Source organism: Callospermophilus lateralis, chromosome 2, assembly GCF_048772815.1.
Source record: "Callospermophilus lateralis isolate mCalLat2 chromosome 2, mCalLat2.hap1, whole genome shotgun sequence".
Lineage (NCBI taxonomy): Eukaryota > Metazoa > Chordata > Mammalia > Rodentia > Sciuridae > Callospermophilus > Callospermophilus lateralis.
Window position 1 is genome coordinate 123240679 of NC_135306.1, and position 11950 is coordinate 123252628.

General features: G+C 37.1%; 1 pseudogene; it reads left to right on the forward strand.

The window, feature by feature from the left end:
- Positions 1-257: 257 nt before the first annotated feature.
- Positions 258-2792, forward strand: LOC143641388 (E3 ubiquitin-protein ligase rififylin pseudogene; annotated as a pseudogene).
- The last annotated feature ends 9158 nt before the right edge of the window (positions 2793-11950 follow it).

Below are 11950 nucleotides of genomic sequence, written 5' to 3' on the forward strand. Positions count from 1 at the left end.
GCATCAGTTGCTCTCAGAGAAGCCCAAATGCCATATTGTGAAACAATCCTGTGGAGGTCATACAAGTGAGCAAGAAAGTAGATTTTCAGGAACCTACCTGAGTTTGAAAGTGAATTCTCCCACCAGTTATGCCTTGAGATGACTGTACCCCCATCCAATGCCATGATTTAGGCTTAGCCAGAATCACCCAGCTAAACGCCTCCTGAATTTCTGACTCAAAGAAACTTGTAAGATTAGTAATGTTGGCCGCCCGTGAGGATGTCGCGACCGCCCCCCTGTGCCCCTCAGCCCCGGAGACGCCGCCGCGGCGAAGCCCGCACCCCCCCTGTCTGAGGTGTCTGGGCCCGGATCCGGCCTCTCCCCTCCCCTCCTTAACCCAGGTGCGGGCCGGGCAGGCGGCCGCGGCAGATTTTATCATGTGGGCAACCTGCTGCAACTGGTTCTGCCTGGATGGACAGCCTGAGGAGGTCCCACCAGCCCCCGGAGCCAGGACACAAGCCTATTCCAACCCTGGGTACAGCTCCTTCCCATCCCCAACAGGCTTGGAACCAAGCTGCAAGGCCTGTGGGGCCCACTTTGCAAACACAGCCAGGAAGCAGACCTGTTTGGACTGTAAGAAAAATTTCTGCATGACCTGTTCAAGCCAAGAGGGGAATGGGCTCCGCCTCTGCCTTCTCTGCCAACGGTTCCGAGCCACAGCCTTTCAGCGGGAAGAGCTCATGAAGATGAAGGTGAAGGACCTGAGGGACTACCTCAGCCTCCATGACATCTCTACTGAAATGTGCCGGGAGAAAGAAGAGCTGGTATTCTTGGTGCTTGGCCAGCAGCCTGTAATCTCCGAGGAGGACAGGACTCATGTCCCAACCTTGTCCCCGGACTTTCCTGAGCAGCAGGCCTTCCTGACCCAGCCTCATGCCAGCACAGTACCTCCTACCTCACCCAGCCTCCCTTCTTCACCTGCACAAGCCACTTCTGTTCCTCCTGCTCAGGAAAGTCAGCAGGCCAATGGCCATGTGTCTCAGGACCAAGAGGAGCCTGTCTACCTGGAGAGCACAGCCAGAGCACCTACCGAGGATGAGACCCAGTCCATTGACTCTGAGGACAGCTTTGTCCCAGGCCGGCGGGCCTCTCTGTCTGACCTGACCCACCTGGAAGACATTGAAAGCCTGACGGTGCGGCAGCTGAAAGAGATCCTGGCTCGCAACTTTGTCAACTACAAGGGCTGCTGTGAGAAGTGGGAGCTGATGGAGAGAGTGACACGACTGTACAAGGATCAGAAAGGACTCCAGCACTTGGTGTGTGGTGCTGAGGACCAAAACGGGGGAGCAATGCCGTCTGGACTGGAGGAGAACCTGTGTAAGATCTGCATGGACTCACCCATTGACTGTGTTCTGCTGGAGTGTGGTCACATGGTAACCTGTACCAAATGTGGCAAGCGCATGAATGAATGTCCCATCTGCCGGCAGTATGTGATCCGAGCTGTTCATGTCTTCCGGTCCTAAGGGCTGGCACCGGCTTCTTCAGTGCCTTACAGGGATATAGCCCAGGGTATCTGGGCTCAGGGTTGGTCAGCTTGCAGAGGGGCAGGCTAACAGGAAATTTTGTAGTGTTCCCAAGACCAGGGCAAACAAAGATGCCATGTCATACCTCGGCATGCCTGTCTTGCCATAGGGGTGCACCTCTTGGCTGGCAGAGCCCCCGAGGCCAGTGGGAACTGGTACAAATCACATGGGTGAGTGCCTGCATTAGTGATCTTGGGTGATGGTAGTAACTGATGAACAGAGGACTTTCCAGAACTTGGACCATGTCTTCCTTCCTCTGAGAACCTGGACACATTTTCACCCTTCCTCCTGTATCCCACCAGTCAGAAGTCCTCCTAGACCCAGCACATTTGGATTTAAACTTCTGGTCTCTCTGACTTTCTGTGCTTTAACATACCTGTCTCTTGCTATACTGCCTAAAATCCGTTTGTTTCTTTGGACCAAAAATGTGTTAGTTTATGTGGTTAAGACCAACAGTGGTACTTAGGACAGAATTTGGATCAGTAAACTTACTTCTGGTGAGAAAATTCTATAGGAAAATGTTATAGAAATTTTTCGATTTGTGAAGTCACTTCCTTAAGAGTTGGGATTGGGAGCTATCAATCTCCTAACCTGATCTAGGGAGCCAACAAAACATCTGACTCCCAAACAGCTGGGAAATTTAGTCTAGTCTGTGTGTGCAAGGGATGGTGCATGGATACTCTACTGCTTCCTCTTTTGGGGCTTGACCTTGCAACATCCTGAACTTCAGATTATGAGGAAGGGGACGCATTTGGTGGAGGCAGTGGCTTTCTTCTTAACTTTGGCTTCTGATCCTCTTCCTACAAACAGGACTGTTAACCATTTCAGTGAAATCTCTCCCTTTCCCACTGAGGTTTTAAACTTGGTCTCACCCAAGGCATAGACAGGCTCAGGCAAAGAGCATTGCTCTCCTCTAGCCAGACTTCTCATGAAGTTCCTGGAAAAATACATGTAAGAGCACCTAACTAAACAGCTGGAAGTCCCTGCTTTAATTTCCTTTCTCATTCTGTAGATTTGGGAACAGCATTCTCTGGACCATTTATGAAGGGCCATGTAATGAGTAGGTAATGTTTTTGAGCCCTCCTACTGTTTTTTATACCCCTGAATGAGCTGGAGAAGCACAAAAGAGCACAGAACACACCTGCTGTCAGAACTGTGTGCGCCCATTACCAACACACTCGAAATACCCAAGGGCCTTGGCAGAATCTCCCCTCTCCCAACATGCTGCAGCTGAGGTCGGAGACTAGAACCAATCAATTGTGCTTCTGGAAGGCAGAGGAAAACTTCTAAGGGGACCTATTATCTTAGAAAGTTTTTTTTATCATCAACCACTAAACACCTTAAGAGGTGTAGTTGGCAATGTTATTCTGGGCCACTCGACTCAACCTTATACCAAGTCAGAATAATCTGGGCCACAGTTGGGATCAGATTTTCCTGTCAAGACACTGCCTTTCACCTTTCTGCTGAATAGTTAGTACTGTAGTTTATAATGCCTACCAGTTTATCAAAGGGATTGATTCAGCTTCCTCAATTCCACTGTGAAACAGGTCTGTGTGTATGCAACTCAGTTAGATCTAGCAATAACTTCAAGGCTCTCCCTCCTTTCTCTGCTGAGGCCTCATCTCCCCTACCTCCCAACTTTCCTCCTAGATAGATAGGAACTGAAAATAACATACTGGTGGCTGGTTGGTGACCTCAGTAAGAATTGGAACTGGTGCCACTCAGTTTTAAAAAATAAGAACTTGCCTTTAAATCTTATCTTTTGGTGAAGGTTTCCATTGGGGAAAAAAGATGTCAAACAACCGATTTGTTTTTGTATTGTCTTTATTATTACACCAAATAAAAGTTGGGAATTCTAAGATCCCATTCCAGTTCATATTTAACCCAGGTAGAAAACCTGCTGTTTTATCCTTGAGCCTCCCCTTTTGTCCCTCATGGATCCTTGGTCTTAATTATCACAGCAACATCTAATTCCTCTAGTTATTCTGTGGATTTTGCTGTGATTGCTGAGATTTCAGTTGAGACTTGTTTTAAAAGACTTGGACAGCTGACTGGTTCATTAATACCTTGGAATAGTTGGATCCAAACTAATAAGAATAAGCTGTACAGGAATTAGTGCTCAATATATATTGTATAAATTCGTTGAAATCTCTTGGATGTGAATGTGTTACTTCAAGTGGCTTATATTAAGATTCTCAGACTCACTTGGGTGTTAAAGCAAACCCAAATGTGTATTTTTTGTTACAGAGCTCTGCTTTATAATTTTGTAATAAAGTTTCAACATAGAAAAAAAAAAGATTAGTAATGTTTGTTTTCAATAATTAAATCATTTGGAGTGATTTGTTATAACAGAAATATATTACTAGCAAGAGGATAAATAGCTCCTGTTATTCCATACCACTTACAAGTAGACATATACTAGGTTAGGGATTTTAGAATCATAAGCAAAGGCAGAATTGAGAAGTTGGTGATGGGGAGGCCCACAAATCTCTCAATAGGTAACAAAAAGTCTTTTAATACAATTTATAATACATATTTATTCAAGAACAGTCCCTTAGGGGAAAAATATGTCTTAGCAAATTTATTTTATATAGTTAAAAATATCCAAAAAGTACAAAATTCTCCAAGCTAAGTATGAAACATTACATATATTTCCTTTAAAGTCTGGAATGAGATACTAATCTTTATCATAATTTTTAGTCAATGTTATAATGGAGTTCCTAGGCAGCAAAATAAGAAAAACAGTTCAAAATATAAACATAAGAAGAAACAAAATTGTCATTCCTAAATTACATAAATCAGTAGGATCTACAGAAAAAATTAAATGAGCGTAGCTATAGGAGAAAATCCTGGTCTTTGTTTACACAAGAACATCTTAGATATGATACCAAAAGCATGATCTTAAAGAGACAATTTTTGTTATTTGTATATCATCAAAATTAGAAGACTATGTTCTTTGTACCTTGTCTATTTATTATTTTAATGTCATTCGAACAAAATATTTGCAAAGCGTGAAGGAAAGGGTGAATAATTTGGATATTATCAAAACTAAAAACACATTTTGCAAGAAAAATTATAATAATGACCAGTAAGTGGAATTCAACTAATTACTGGAAAAATACAAATTAAACAACTCAAATAGATACTACTGATTTTTAATGGTTTAAAGATTGACAATTACAAACATTGATTTGGATATGGAGTACTTCTAGAGAAATGAGAAATATACAAGTTAGAAAAATTTTTGCAAAAGCCTGTAAATTTACACATATACTTCAACTGGAATTCCACTCTTATATATTTATGTAATTAATGAAAATATCTATCCACACGAAGTTCCTAAACATCCAAAGAGCTTTATTTTTAATAGCTGAAAACTAAAACAACATATATTTCAATCTATAGGAAATAAGTTGTGGTATATTCATACAATGTAATACTGCTCCTCAAAATGTGATGGATTATTGATACATTCATCAACTTGGATGATTCATTTTGTAAGAAATTTTAGAGTATTATATTTTAAAAACATTTTTAATATTTTTATTGGTGCATTATAATTATACATAATGATGGAATTTGTTGTTGCACAAAATCTAACAATAAATTGGACTTACAAGCCCACCAATGATGGGTAATTGTTTCTTTTCCCCACATCTTCTCCAGCATTTATTATTATCTGTATTCTTGATGACTGCCATTCTGACTGGAGTGAGGATGAACTTTCAGTGCAATTTTGATTTGCATTTCCCTGATTGCTAAAGATGTTGAATATTTTTTTTCATATACTTTTTGGCCATTTGTATTTCTTTTGGGAAGTGTCTGTTTAGTTAATTTTCACATTTATTAGTTGAATTATTTTTTTTGGGGGGGGGGTTGTTTGGATTCTTTACATATTCTGGATCCTAATCCTCTGTCAGAAGAGTAGTTAGCAAAGATTTTCTCCTGTTCTGTAGATTTTCTCATCACATTCTTAATTGTGACCTTTGCTGTGGAGAAGATTTTTAATTCAATGCCATCCCATTTATTTTTGGTATTATTTTCTGAGCTTTAGGAGTCCAATTGAAAAAGTTATTACCTCTGCCTATATGCTTGGAAATTGATTTTACATTTTCTTCTAGAAGTCGCATACTTTCTGGTCTAAATCCTAGGTATTTAGTCCATTTTAAATTGACTTTTGTGTAGATGAGAGTGATCTAGTCTCATTTTCCTATATATGGATAACTAATTTTCCCAAAACTATTTCATTAAAAGGCTCTCTTGTCTCTAATGTATTCATTTTGGTGCCTTTGTCAAGGATCAAATTATTATCTATGTGGGTTTTCCTCTATGGTTTCTATTCTGTTCCATTGGTTTGTATGTTTTTTTTATGCCAGTAATGAGCAGTTTTTGTTACTATAGTTTTCTTTAATTTCTGTTGCCTCCAGCATTGCTTTTTAAGCTTAGAATTACTCTGGATATTCTGAGTCTGTTGTTCTTCTATATGAATTTTAGGATTATTTTATCTAGTTCTGTGAAGAATGCCATTGGTATTTTGATGAAGCTCTCTTAGAATCTATATTTATAGCTTTTGGTAATATGGCCATTTTAGCAATATTAATTCTGCCTACTTAAGAACATGGGAGGTCTTCTCATCTTTTAGTGTCATCTTCAATTTCTTTCTTCAGTGTTCTATAGTTTTCATCATAGAGTTCCTTTTACCTTCTTGGTTGAATTTATTCCTAGACTTTAAAAATGTTTTAATTAATGCATTATAATGATGAATGGCAGTGGAGTTCATTTTGACATATTCATAAATACATGGAATATTATTTGCTCCATTTCAATCTCCAGTACCTCCACTGTCCCTCTTCCTCCCTCTGTTTCCCTTCATCTGTTCTATTGGTCTTTCTCTATTATTTTTTAAGTTAGTGCTTTATAGACATATAAAGATGAAATTCACTGGTATATTCAAATGAATACATAGCATAATTTGATCAATTTTATTCCAAAGTGCTCCCTTTTCCTGACCCTCCTCCCTCCTCTTCTATCTCCTTGCTCCTTTTCACTGATCTCCCTCTTGTTTACATTAACTACTTTTTTTTTTCTGATTTCACGCTAGCCTCCACATACGGAAGAAAATATTTGACCCTTGATTTTTTGTTTGGCTTATTTTTCTTAGCATGCTGGTCTACAGTTCCATTCGTTTACCAGCAAATACCATAATTTCTTTCTTCTTAATGGCTGAATAAGGCTCTTTTTTTTGGTGTATATTCACCATGTTTTTTTATTCAGTCATCTGTTGACAGACACTTGTGCTAGTTGCATAACTTGGCTATTGTGAATTGCACTGCTCTACACACTAGTATGCCTGTATCAATTTAGTATGCTGATTTTAGTATTTTTAGGATGAAAACCAAGGAGTAGGATAGCTGGGTTATATGATGGTTCCATACCTAGTCTTTTGAGGAGCTTCTATACTGCTTTCCAAATTGGTTGTATGAATTTGTAGTCCCACTACAAATGTTTACCTTTCTCCCCACTTCCTTGCCAGAATTTATTATTTGTATTCTTGATTGCCATTCTAACTATGGTGAGATGAATTGTCATTGTAGTTTTTGTTTGCATTTCCCTAATTGCTAGGGATGTTGAATATTTTTCATGAGTTTATTGACAATTCATATTTTTTCTTTTGAGAAATATGTTTTGCCCATTTATTAACAAATCATTTATATTAAAACATTATAATTATACATAGTATTTGGATTCATTTTGACAAAATCTTATATGCAAGGAATTTTATTTCAATTCCCATTACTCTCATTTCCTTTTCTCCCTCCCCCATTCTCCCTCCTATACTCTACTAATTTTCCTTTCACTTCTTTCTTTTTTTCATTTTCAATTGGTCCTTTCTTCATATACTTAAAGGTCATATTCCTCTTGGAATATATATTATATTATATATAAAATTATATACAGCATAATTTTGTTTAATTTATTTCTCACTTCTTTCCCCTTTTCTTCATCTCTGCCCCTTGTTATCCTTTTTTCCCACTGGTTTTACCTATATCTTTATGATATCCAATCCCCTCTCCAACTGCCTTCTCCCCCCCGGCTTTTTTTTCCCTCTAGCTTCCACATATAAGATAAAACATTTCTACATTTGATTTTCTGAGTCTGGCTTATTTCTATTTCCATTCATTTATTGACAAATGTTATTATTTTATTTTTCTTTATTGAATAAAACTCCATTCTGCAAATATACCACATTTTCTTGGTCCCTTTATCTATTCATGAGCCATCTGGGTTGGGTTGATTCCATAATTTAGCTATTGTGACTTGGGCTTTCATAAACACTGAAGTGGCTGTATTGCTATGGTATACTGATCTTCTGGATGAATACCAAAGAGTGAGATACCTGGGTCATATGGTGGTTCCATTCCTTGTTTTTTGAGGAATCTCCACACTGCTTTCCACGTGATTGTACTAATATGCAGTTCCACCAACAATGTATGAGTATACCATCTCCCAAATGAACTCACCAGTGTTTCTTACTATTTATTGTTCTTTATCATTGACATTCTGACAGGAATAAGATAAAAATCTTAGTGTATTTTTAACGTGCATTTTCCTGATTGCTAGCGATGTTCAATAGTTTTTCAAGTATTCATTGGACATTGTGTTTCTTCTTTTGAGAAATTCTGTTTACTACTTTTGTTTATTTAAACAAGGTTTGTTTTTTTTTTTGGAGTGGGAAGTGGCTGGTAAATATTTTCTCCCATTACATAGGCTCTCACTTCACTCTAAATTGTTTCCTTTGTGCAGAAGATTTGTAATTTGATAGCATCATACTTATGATTCTTGGTTTTATTTCTTGAGCTTTAGAGATCTTGTTGAGACAGTCAGTGCCTATACCTATATGATAGAGTATTGATCCTATGCTTTCTTTTATCAGTTGCAAGATTTCTGATATGATTCCTAAGTCTTTGATCATTTTGATATGACTTTTACACACATAGGAGAGAAAAATTTCAACTTTTGATTTTCTGAGTCTGGCTTATTTCACATAGCATGATTTTCTCCATTTCTATGGAGAAATTAATATGATTTTATTCTTCTACACATGGGTTTCCATTTTTCTCAGTACCATTTATTTAGAAAGTTGTCTTTTCTCTAACATTTTTTGAACCTTTGTAAAATATCAGATGGCTATAAGCATGTGGGTTTGTTTGTGTCTTCCATTCTATTCAATTAATCTTTATGTCTATTTGATGTCAATATAATGCTGTCTTTTTAAAAGAGAGAGAGAGAGAGAATTTTTTTAATATTTATTTTTTCAGTTTTCGGCAGACACAACATCTTTGTTTGTATGTGGTGCTGAGGATGGAACCCAGGCTGCACACATGCCAGGCGAGCGCGCTACCGCTTGAGCCACATCCCTAGCCCTATCATGCTGTTTTTGTTACTATAGCTCTGTAGTATAATTTGAGATCAGGAATTGTGATCACCTTTCTTGTTCACAATTGCTTTGACTATTCTGAGTCTCTTGTTATCCCAAATGGATTTTGGGACTACTTTTTTCTACTTCAGTGAAGAATGTCATTAGTATTTTGATGGGGATTACATTGAATCTATACTACTTTTGGTTGTATAGCCAATATTAATTCTGCATATCTAAGAGCATGGGAGGTCTTTCCAACTTCTCAGGTCTTCTTCAATTTCTTTCTTTGGTGTTCTATAGTTTTCACAGTAGAGATCTTTCACCTCCTTGATTAGATTAATTCTCAGGTATTTTTCTTCTCATGGAGTGACTCAAAGCAGGGAATTGACTGCTTTCCACATTAAGGGAACTACACAAAACTAAATCAGGTTAATTGCTGCTTCTGGGTAGAGGTTGGAAAAGGGAAATATGGTTGGCAGTTTAAATGGTGATAGAAAAGCTCACTTTATGTTATGTTAGAGATAAGGATTCATTCTATTATCCTTTATGCTGTGTATACATACCCTTTTATGGTTTAGATATAGGTGTCCCACAAAAACTCATGGTAAGACAATACAAGAGCATTGAGAGGTGAAACTATTGAGTTATAAAAGCCTTAACCTAATCAGTGAATTAATCCACTGATAGGAACTAACTGGGTTGTAACTATAGTCAGGTAGGGTATGGCTGAAGGAGGTAGGTTCCTGAGCATGTGCCTTTGAGGTATTTATTTTATCCCTGGTGAACCAAACATACTCTCTGCTTTCTGATTATCATGTCCTTAGCTGCTTTACTCCACCACATTCTTTCACCATGGTGTTCTGTCTCACCTCCAGCCCAAAGCAATGGAATCACCTCTATAGATTGAGACACTGAAACTGTGAGCCCCCAATAAACATTTCCTCTTCTACACTGTCCTTGTATGGTCTTATGGTCACAGCAATCAAAAAGCTGGCTAAAATCCACACATTCGTTTTGAAATATGTCACAGTGTTCTTTATAAGAAATGTAAAAAAAATAATTTTTATTTTATTATTTTTTTTTATGCAGTGAAAACAAGAATGTCTGAAAGTTCTTAATGCCCCCAGACCAGTGCCATGCACACAGGGAACACTTGGAGTTTGTAGTAAAGGAAGCATTACTTGACATTTCTGAGAACTAAGTTCACAATTCAAAGCATTTTCCCTTATATTCTCTTGCTGAGTTTTACATAGTTGACACTTCAATGAAAATATGTAATGTAACAAGCGTTTTGACTAGCACTGTCGATTCACTCTATCTTCTTGCCAAAAGCTCTGCTGTAGCAAATATTTGTCAAGATGAAGAATTGAGCAACCTGTAGTTCTGAAATATCTCTGCTCATTTCTTTTAGTATACTCAGTTCCAAGATGATATATGCTAGAGAATTCAGCTTTTCCTAGCTTTGTTGTTTCCTGGGGATTGGAGCTGAATGTCTTCTTCTTGCCACTTTATCAATTTATTGAGCAAGTCACAACCTGTTCTCAGTTTCCTCATCAATTAAATGGAAATAATAATGAAGTGTGTGATGATAAATGTTATCTAATCATTAATCAACTTGGAGTAATGCCTAGCATGTAGTATGTGCAATGTAAGCCTTATTGTTATTGGTCATTTATAGTATATTGATCTTGAATAAAATTTTGGAGCTGTAGTTAATCTTGTGAAAATAAACTAGACCATTAACACTGGATATATTATTATAAATAAACAAGGTAAAGAAAGCTTGAGAATATTATAATTAAATAATTATTAGCTTGAATTTTAATTTCTTCATAGTGAATTAATGCTTTATATAAACCATAATTTATGAACTTTAAAATCTTAGCATTTAAATTTACATCTAGTCCCAAGATGATAAATATAACAATGCCATAGATTTATGTAGTTCATATAATGTTGTCCTGTGGCATTTCATTTGATCTTCACATCACACTTTGAAATTTAAATTACAATTATGTATTTTAGATAAAGAAAAAATTAAGAGGGATCAGATAACTGATCTTAAGGATAAATCTCAATTTTATAACTCTAGGAAGACTGGCCACCTGGTAGCCTAACTCAAACTCCAGTGATCTTGACACTATGCAAGAGTTTATTCACCACTTCTATCTTTATTGTAGATTTCAATTTGCATATATTTCTGATTGTGGTTATATACCAAGATAGAAATACCATGTTTGTTTTTGGCTGAAAATAATCTTACGAAATGCCAATTATATACATTCATATATTATAACTACAACATTTTAAAAATATAAAAATGTACTCAAAGAAAAGCAAAAGTTACATATCATCTTTCTATCCATGAATATCATTCAATATTTTAAGAGTTTTTCTAATTTGAGATGTTATGTGCATATATTTACACAAATTAAATTGTATACAATATTTTTTCAATAACATTTTTACATTGTAAGCATTGTCTTTTAAAATTATATTAAGACCAAATATATTTTAGAGATGCTTTTCCAGAAATATAAGATAGTATAATAATCCATGGACAGTGAACTGTGGTCAACCCTAAATGCCTTCCAGGGCTAAGGTGTTGTCATTGATCACTTCAGCTCAAGTCAGAAATAAATTTTTGTATCACCTTTTAAGTTGGATGATCCCTTTTGTACAGAAATATGCCCATCTCATCAAGTAATGCAGTAGTTATTCTGGGAACCTCCACCAAGCAACCAAAACTAGAATCATTTTGGAGAGATCTCTGAAGTTGTCTGAGGAATAAATGATCTACTGGTGATATTTCATCAAGCATCTGCAGCTCTCCCATGAACATATACAAGGTGCAAGTGTTTGGGGATGGAGGGAGGCATGTTAATAATGCTTAGTTTCTACATAAGAAATGCAATGCCAAAGGCACATATAGTGTTGCTGGAAGTTTTGTTTGCAATTGTTGCTTCTC